This window comes from Felis catus, chromosome F1 (genome assembly GCF_018350175.1).
Source record: "Felis catus isolate Fca126 chromosome F1, F.catus_Fca126_mat1.0, whole genome shotgun sequence".
NCBI classification, from domain to species: Eukaryota; Metazoa; Chordata; class Mammalia; order Carnivora; family Felidae; genus Felis; species Felis catus.
The window spans coordinates 67860043-67869513 of NC_058384.1; positions in this window are offsets into that span (position 1 = coordinate 67860043).

The following is a 9471-nucleotide window of genomic DNA, read 5'->3' on the forward strand; positions in this document are numbered from 1 at the left end:
TTACCTCACACCATATTCAAAAATTAACTCAAAATGGATTAAAACCTAAATATAAAAGCTAAAACCATAAAAAGTCTTAGAAGAAAACATAGGACTCAGCCTTCATACCTTGTATTTAGTGATGGACTCTTTCTTTTTTTTTTTTTTTAATATTTTTTATTTTTAAGTGATCCCTACACCCAGTGTGAGGCTCGAACTCACAATCCCAAGATCAAGAGTCACATGCTCCACCGACTGAGCCAGCCAGGTGTCCCTAGTGATGGAATCTTAAATATGGCACCAAAAGTGTAAATGGCAAAAGAAAAGATAAATTGAACTTCATCAAAATTAAAAACCTTTGTCCACCAGAGGACACTCAACGGAGTGAGAAGAATGTGTATAGAATGGAAGAGAATGTTCCCAAATCCCGTATCTGATAAGGGTTTGATACCCAGAGTACATAAAGAACTCCTAAAAACAACAAAAATACAAACAACCTAATTAGAAAATGGGCAAAGGACTTGAGTAGACATTTCTTCAAAGAAAATCTACAAATGACCAATAAGCACATGAAAAGATGCTCATCATCATCAGTCATTGGGAAAAATGCAAATCAACCACGATGAGATACCACTTTATACTTATTAGTATGAATATAGCAAAAGCAAACAGATTTTTTTTATTTGATTTTTGATTTTTTTAAATTTACATCCAAATTAGTTAGCATATGGTGCAACAATGATTTCAGGAGTAGATTCCTTAGTGCCCCTCCCCCATTTAGCCCATCCCCCCTCCCACCACCCCTCCAGCAACACTCAGTTTGTTCTCCGTATTTATGAGTCTCTTCTGTTTTGTCCCCCTCCCTGTTTTTATATTCTTTTTGTTTCCCTTCCCTTATGTTCCTCTGTTTTGTCTCTTAAAGTCCTCATATGAATGAAGTCATATCATTTTTTCTTTCCCTGACTAATTTCACTTAGCCTCATACCCTCCAGTTCCATCCGCGTAGTTGCAAATGACAAGATTTCATTCTTTTTGATCGCCGAGTAATACTCCATTGTATATATATATAATATATAATATATAATATATAATATGTATATATATTATATATATCTACCACATCTTCTTTATCCATTCATCCGTCGATGGACATTTGGGCTCCTTCCGTCCTTTGGCTGTTGTCGATAGCGCTGCTATAAACACGGGGGTGCATGTGACCCTTCGAAACAGCCCACCTGTATCCCTTGGAGAAACATCTAGTAGTGCAGTTGCTGGGTCGTAGGTAGTTCTATTTTTAGTTTTGTTTGTTTGTTTGTTTGTTTGTTTGTTTGTTTGTTTTTTGAGGAACCTCCATCCTGTTTTCCAGAGTGGCTGCACCAGCTTGCATTTCCAACAGACAGATTTTTTTTTTTTTTAATGAAAATAACAGGGGCACCTGGGTGGCTCAGTTGGTTAAGCATCTGACTCTTGGTTTCGGCTCAGATCATGATCTCATGATTCGTAGGTTTGAGCCCCGCATCAGGCTCTGTGCTGACAGTTCAGAGCCTGCTTGGGATTCTCTCTGTCTCCATCCCTCTCTGCTCTCTCTCTGCTCGCTCTCTCTCTCTCTTTCTCTCTCTCTCTCAAATAAATAAAAAAGCTTAGAAAAAAATTTTTCAATGAAAATAATAAATGCTGCTGAGGATATGGAGAAGTTGGACCCCCCAGACATCGCTGGTGAGAACGCAAAATAGTGCACCTGCTGTGGGAAACAGTGGTCTGTTCCTCAAAATATAAAACATAGAATTGCCATATGACCTCGTAATTCTCCTAGTATATACCCCACAGAACCGCAAAGACCCGCACAAATACTTGTACGCCAATGCTCACTGCAGTGGTATTCACAGCAGCCAAGAGGTGGAAACAACCCAAGGGTCCATTCACAGACAAAAGGATAAACAAAATATCGTATATACTTAAAATGGAATATTTTTCAGCCTTAAAATTCAGAAAGGAAATTCTGACACATGCTACCACGTGGATGGACCTTGAAGACATCATGCTCAGGGATTTAGGGCAGGCACCAAAAAACAAATATGCATGATTCTTACATGAGGTCCCTAGAGGAGTCAAATTCATAGAGGCAGAAGTCGAATGATGGGTGCTAGGGGCTGGGGGAGGCAGGAATGAGGAGTTTGTGTTTAATGGGTATAGAGTTTCAGTTTCAGTTAGAAAGTTCTAGAAATGGATGGTGGAAATGGTTGCACGGCGCGAACGCACTGACCTCCACTCAACTGGACACTTAGAGTGGTTAAAAATGGTAAATTTTGTGTTATGTATATTTTGCTACAATTAAAAACAAACAACAACAACTAGGGTGCCTGGGTGGCTCAGTCTGGTAAGCATCTGACTGTTGGAGCTCAGGTCATGATCTCACTCGCTGTTTGTGAGTTCGAGCCCCAAGTCAGGCTCTGCGCTGCCAGTATGGAGCCTGCTTGGGATTCTCTCTCTCTCTCTCTCTCTCTCTCTCTCTCTCTCAAAACAAATAAATGAACTTAAAAAAAAAACACCTGGAAGTCAGAAATCATGTGCTTTACCTGGAGAACTAGAGGGAGGCCCAGAAAAGGTCCCTTGTCAGTACCCAGTAAACTACCACCCAGGTCACACGCAGACACTCCCAGAGTCCACTTCATCTGTCTGTGAATCTGCACACCTCACCACAGCTGCCTCTGAGGAGCCTGTGGATTCTGCCCCCAGACCCACCCCTTCCTTCCCTTGCCCTCTCTCTGCCAAGGCCCTGGGTCACTACTGCTGTCGCGCTCAGTGACTGCGGGCGGGTGGAAAATTAACGAAGGATATGGATACAGAGGAGAGACCGGCCCAGGAGTGGCAGGAATCCCCAAGAGGCCCAGAGAGCAAATGATACAGAGAGCAGGCTGGGGAAGGCGCTTCAGGAAGGGGCACGGCCTCCTAGGTGGTGGGTAGAGGGGGAGGCGGAGGGCCAACTCTAGGAGAGCTTCTGGCTGATTCAATATCCACCTGGCTTGTCGTCTGTGGTCTGAAGGGAGTTGGGTGCGGCTCCCAGCTAGCTCGCCCCCAGGGAGAGGAGTGATTGAAGCTCACGGGAAGAGAAACTGGTTCTAGGCCGGGTCCTTTCAGTTCCTAGCGCAGCTGAAGTAGGATCCCTGGGCTTAAATGCTGCGGGTGCAAGCCTTGGCCCCACCGTAAGCAGCTGGGTGAACTTCAGCAAGCCCTGTGACTTCTCAGAGTGGGCTCCGAAGTCCATTGAGGACACTGGTGTATTTTCGGAGGCCTAGGTGTAGTCTTAATGAATCAAAGCACAAATGTCCTATGTAACTAGCTAATAGAGCGGAGTGGACCGTCAAAAGTGGCAAACTAGGGGGAAAGACTTTATAAATATTCAAGTCCACTGAAATCCAAGGAGTTATTAATTCATTCTCATTGCAAACTCCAGGTTAAGGAAATGGGAGAGAGGATTAAGATGGGGAAGGCAGGGTCCCCCAGAACTAAAGAACCAAAGGAGAACTCTCATTCCCTCATCCCCAGCCTGGGACCTCCAGGAAGTGATCTTCCCGAGGGGGCTTGGGAGATGTCTGGAGACTCTAGATCAGTGTGGGCAGGATACGAGCCCTGAGCGCTCCCGGGCCAGCCTAACCCTTGCTGGGAAACGCTGGGCAGGGCCATGGGGGAAGGCCTCCTAAACACACCTTCCCTGGGAAGAGAGAAGGTCCTGGGGCCAGCCCCTCCCCTAGCCCCCTGAGAAGCCTTCAGGGCTCAAGGGAAGAAATGGGCAGGAAGATGTGTTCCTGGGTTCAAACTCTACTTCATTTTTTTAATTTTAAGTTTATTTATTTAATTTGAGAGATACAGGGAGAGCGCACAAGCAGGGGAGGGGCAGAGAGAGTGGGGGGAGACAGAGGATCCAAAGCAGGCTCTGTGCTGACAGCAGAGAGCCTGATGTGGGGCTCGAACTCATGAAACATGAGATAATGACCTGAGCCAAAGTCAGATGCTTAACCGACTGAGCCACCCAGGCGCCCCTCAAACTCTACTTCAAATCCTTATTGGTTGTGTGAATAGGGTTAATTACCTAGCCTTTTTTTTTTTTCTTCATGTTTATTTATTTTGAGAGACAGAGCATGAGCAGGGGAGGGGCAGAGGGAGAGGGAGAGAGAGAGAATCCCAAGCAGTCTCCATGCTGTCGGCGCAGAGCCCAACACAGGGCTTGAACTCACGAACCATGAGATCACGACCTGAGCCGAAATCAGAAGTGGGACACAACCCACTGAGCCACCCAGGCGCCCCATTGATTTATTGATTTATGTACGTAAGTAAGCTCTACACCCCTGTTGATAAGTATCTTAAGTGTAACTGAAGAAGGAGGTAAGAAACCTATCTAATGATGACAGAAGGGAGGTGAAACTGGGGTGGTTGAACAGGAATTTTGTTTAACAGAGAAGATAAAGAAGGACACACAGGTGTGGGGAACATTGTGTGCAAGGTCATGGCACTGAGAGAGAGCAAGTCACGGTTGGGGAGTGTGGGGAGGGGCGAGCCAGGGAATGCAGAAAGGGAGGGGTGCAGCTAGAGAAGCAGAGAAGTGAGCTGGGTCTTTGCCTGCCCTGACAAGCCAGTGAGGCCCTAGGTCAGAGCAGAGTAGTCAGACCTGATTTGTAGACAACTTTGACCCGGGGGGGAGGGCCCCTGGCGGGGTGGGGGTGGGGCCCTACCAGCAATGGTAGTGACCACTGCACAGGGTGAGAGGGAGGGCTTGGGAAATGTTTGGAATGTGCAGGTTTTGCTGACCGAGCTTAGCTTTGGGTAGTGGGAGGCTCTCAGGTTCACTGAGATACAGACACAGTGGAGAGGGGCAGGTCAGAGTGAGGAAGGGAGTGAGGGAAGGGAGTGAGGGAAGGAAGGGAAAAGAGGCTGACTTGGCTGCAGCAGAAGGCCCGGGAGGAAGTTGCCCCGCAGGGTGGGAGACGGGCCACTGGACATGAGGGTCCATATCCCAGGGGAGAGGCTGGAGCAGCTGAGTCACCCTGAGAGCTGGGCCCCTGGCCACGCAAAGTCACTTACTGAGCCCCTGCTGGGCACTAGGAATAGACCAGGGCACCGCAGACACATTGTCCTGCACCGGACTTTCTAGGTGGGGTGGGAACATGTCCAACGAGTCAAATGTGTCACAGCTGAGGAGGGGAGGACAGCAAAGCACAGGGGGAAGCCCGCAGTGGTCAATGGGTGCTTGGAGAAGGCCTCAGCGGCCAGCGGTGCCTGGAAAGAAAAAAATGGGCCAGAAGCAGCGAGCGGTTAGGCCAGCAGGGGGGAGGACAGGCCCCACAGACAGGGAGGGCACGTTGGGGCAGCCGCCCTGCCTCGTGTGGGAAAGGTGGAGGCCACTGTGCCTGCGTTAAAGCGACTGAGCAGGGGAGGGGGGTGCGGGCGCACGGGGAAGGAGGAGGGCCTCATTAGGCCGCCAGCTGCGCTCTGCGCGAGGGGGGTCATCGGTGGGCTGTGTTTGCTTCCTCTGCCCCTCCTCCCCAGACCCCTGTCCCTCTTCTCGCCACAGGCACCACCAGAGTCCGGGGGAAATGAGTCAGGCCTTCACGTAAGGCTCCAGGCCATGTACCCGCGTCCACGGCAACACAGTCACCCCAGCCGACAGGCGGGAACAACCCGAGGGGCCATTCACACATGAAGGGAGAAACAGAGTGTGGGTTAGATTGACTGTGGAATATTATTCAGCCTTAGAAAGGAAGGAAACTTGACACCTGCTACAATACGGCGGACCCGTGGCAACGTGCTAAGCGAAAGGAGCCGTGGACTGGAAGTGTGCGGTCCCACTTGCACGAGGTCCCTAGAGTAGACAAACCCATAGAGACGCGAAGGAGAATAGAGGTGGGGGGGGGGAGCGGGTGGGCACGGGGAGTTAGCGTTTCACCAGGACAGAAGTTTCTGTTTGAGTCGGTGAGAAAAATTTTGGAAATAGTGCCCAAAATTGAGAATGTACTCGACGCCGCTGAAGGGTACACCTAAAAATGGTTAAACGGTACATTTTAGAAGATTTTGTTTTTAAGTAATCTCTATACCTAACATAGGGCTGGGATTTACGGCCCAAGATCAAGGGTCGCTCGCTCCACCGGCTGAGCCAACTGGGTGCTCTGGTAATTTATAGCCTGTGTATATTTTACACAATTTTTCGAAAAACTCAAAGAGACTTGGGCCTGGACTGGCCTCAGCCTATAGCTGCTCTCTGGGGAGAGATCAACGAGGGGTTTCCGAGAGGCCATTACAAACGTCCTGCACAAAACTAAGGGCTCTCTCCGTATGCACAGAGTCCAAGCTCTAGGGTAAGGTGGGGTACAGAATGGAGGGTACAGTGCCCTGCTACCACTTGCATAAAAAAGGGACAGGTTGGGGGCGCCTGGGTGGCGCAGTCGGTTAAGCGTCCGACTTCAGCCAGGTCACGATCTCGCGGTCCGTGAGTTTGAGCCCCGCGTCAGGCTCTGGGCTGATGGCTCAGAGCCTGGAGCCTGTTTCTGATTCTGTGTCTCCCTCTCTCTCTGCCCCCCCCCCCCCCGTTCATGCTCTGTCTCTCTCTGTCCCAAAAATAAATAAACGTTGAAAAAAAAAAGTTTAAAAAGGGACAGGTTGTGTTTGGCTGGCTCAGTCAGTGGAGCGAGTGACCCTTGATCTCAGGGTCGCGCGTTCGAGCCCCACATTGGGCATAGATGGGTGAAAAAATCATAATAAAACAAAATGTTCTTATATCTAAAAGGGAGGGGAGGTATATATATCGTTTGTACCTGTATAGTCCATTTCTGAGAGAAGACCCAGAAACTCCAGAAATCTGGTAGAACGTCCTGGAGCGGGGGGAGGGCTGAGAGGCGGGGGCGGGGCTGGGGGCGGGAAGGGAGAAACTTCACCCATACGCTGGACCTCTGAGTTTTGTACATTGCACAAGTGTTTATGCAAATAAACGTAAATATGTTTGAACAAATGCAAATTCTGGAACGTTTGGAAATACAGCCGCAGGGCCCACCCTCCATATTCTGATTCCGGAGGTCGGAGACGGCGGCCAGGCGCACGTCCACAACAGCGGCAACGCGGCCGCCGGTTACCGCGCCCCGCGGGGAAGCTGGTCTGTCTCGACAGAAGAGAAAACCGACGCTCCGAGTGTCCGGCCGGCGGGGGCGGGCCCCTGACGCCTCAAGGGCCCCGGGGCAGCTCTCAGGCGCCCCCCGCCGGCCGGCCGGGGTCGTGTTGTCGAGCGAGCGTCCTCAAGCTGGGGGGCAGAGGGGGGGACCTTGTGCGCGAGTGAGAGAGCGTGTCTGTGCGGGGGTGGAAGCGCCGGTTCGGGGGTAGGGTGCGCGTGCGCGTGGGCGGACTGGGAGTGTCTGTGTGCGCGTGTACCGGCGCTGGGCACTCTCTGTCCTTGACCTCTTGCAGCAACCCTGAGGCCACCAGGGTGCAACCTCCTGACCCCCTCCCTCACACACAACCTGCCACCCTTCCTGTCCCCTCTGTGTCCTGAACACCACACGGTCACCGGCCCGACACACTTTGTGAAACCTGCCAGCGTTCTTGTCTGTCCCCAGTCCCGCGGCGGGGACCTGACTTTCAGGACCCAGCATGGGGCAGCCATGTGCGCGTCTCGGGGTGTGGGAGGGCTCTCACGGGACAGAGCCAGACAGTCCGGTCCCGCTGGGATGTGCAGGCCTGTGGGCCTGGTTTTGTCGCCTCCAGGCCTCCTGCGCAGAGCCGCCTGGGCCTGGATGAGGCGCAAAATACGTCTCACATGGTGCGGTTGCTTGTGGGCCGGGGGTCAGCCAGAATGCTTTTCCTCTTTGACCCGATTTCAGGTCAAAGCTTTTGTCCCTCTGTAGGACAGAGCCTGCTCTGGGCATCAACCCCACCTCCTGTTAAGCTATTTGGGGTTTGGATCTCCCGGATTCTCCTCCCAGGTGGCCTTCCAGTCTGTCTGAAGTTGCCAGGCCAGCCTTAAATATCCCATGTCCCTCCCCAACCCCCAAGGACAAGTCCTAATCCCCCAGTCCCTGAAGTCTGTTACGTCCCTTCCCTCTGGTTACAGCTTTCAGCCATTTTTATTTCTCCTGTCTTCTAGAAACAGAGCCTAGGGGGCGCCTGGGTGGCTTAGTCGGTTAAGCGTCCGACTTCGGCTCAGGTTGTGATCTCGCAGTCCGTGAGTTCGAGCCCCACGTCAGGCTCTGTGCTGCCAGCTCAGAGCCTGGAGCCTGTTTCAGATTCTGTGTCTCCCTCTCTCTGACCCTCCCCCGTTCATGCTCTGTCTCTCTCTGTCTCAAAAATAAAGGTTAAAGAAATTTTTGAATAGAAACAGAGACTTGGATCCGTGCTCATTCCCCTTGGTAAGTCCCTCCTGCTACCTAACCCCTTTCTTTTTCCAACTAGAGTCTGATGGGAGGGATAGTGCTTAGGAGCTACAGCTCAGCCTCTGCAACCACTCTGAGTCCGAATCCCAGCTCCACTGTCGACAAGATCTCTAGCCCCAAAGTGTATCAGGCAGGGTTCCATCAGGAACTAAGGGTTCTCTCCAATCAGATAAATTGAGCAACGTCTCCTAGCAGGGTTATATCCAAAAGTGTGCACAGGGTGCTGCTGAACCACAGGGGACAGAGCATTACCCCAGATCTAGAAACAGTGGGCTAGTGCCACTTTGGGGGCCCAGGGGATGGGGAGAGAAGAGCCCCTAGAATCTGGAGAGGGTCTCTGGTGGCAGCCGTGACCTACAGCATCCTGGCAGGGAGGCGGGGGTGGGGTGGGTGTGTGGAATGCCCAGCCTCCCTCTCCTCCGTCTCATCTCCTGTTCTGTGGCCAAGCCCAACAGAAGCCATGGACAAGCCTTCAGCCTCCTGGCCCCCTGACAGAGCGGACAAGGGTAGAGGAAGGATCTGGAGTGGCGACAGAAGATGCTGGCACACCCCGCGAGCCTCAGTCTCCTCACCATCCAACAGCCTATCGATCCTCCCTTCCTTCTAGGCTGTCACGGTGGTAAAAGAGAAGATACCCGTGAGGTGCCGAACACTGGCCCAGCACACCCACGGTGCTCAATGCACACATCCTAATGTCTGTTTGGGGATTTAACGATTAATTGCCACCTTGAACTTAGCCTGGCTAAAACTGAAACCTTGAGGGGCGCCTGAGTGGCTCGGGTGGTTGAGCGTTCCACTTTGACTCAGGTCATGGTCTCGCGGTTCGGTTTCTAAGTTCAAGCCCCGCATCGCACCCTACTGTCAGAGCAGAGCCGCTTTGGGTCCTCTGTCCCCCTTCCCCGCTCTCTCTGCCCCTCCCCCACTCGTGCTCTCTCTCAAAAAAAATAAAATAAAATAAAACTAAAACCTTGAATGTTTCTCCCACAAACTGGTTCCTGGTCTCAGTAAATGGCACTGCCATCTACCCGACTGGTCAAGCCAGACCCCACCCAGCGCCATCCTTCAGGGGACGGAAGTCTCC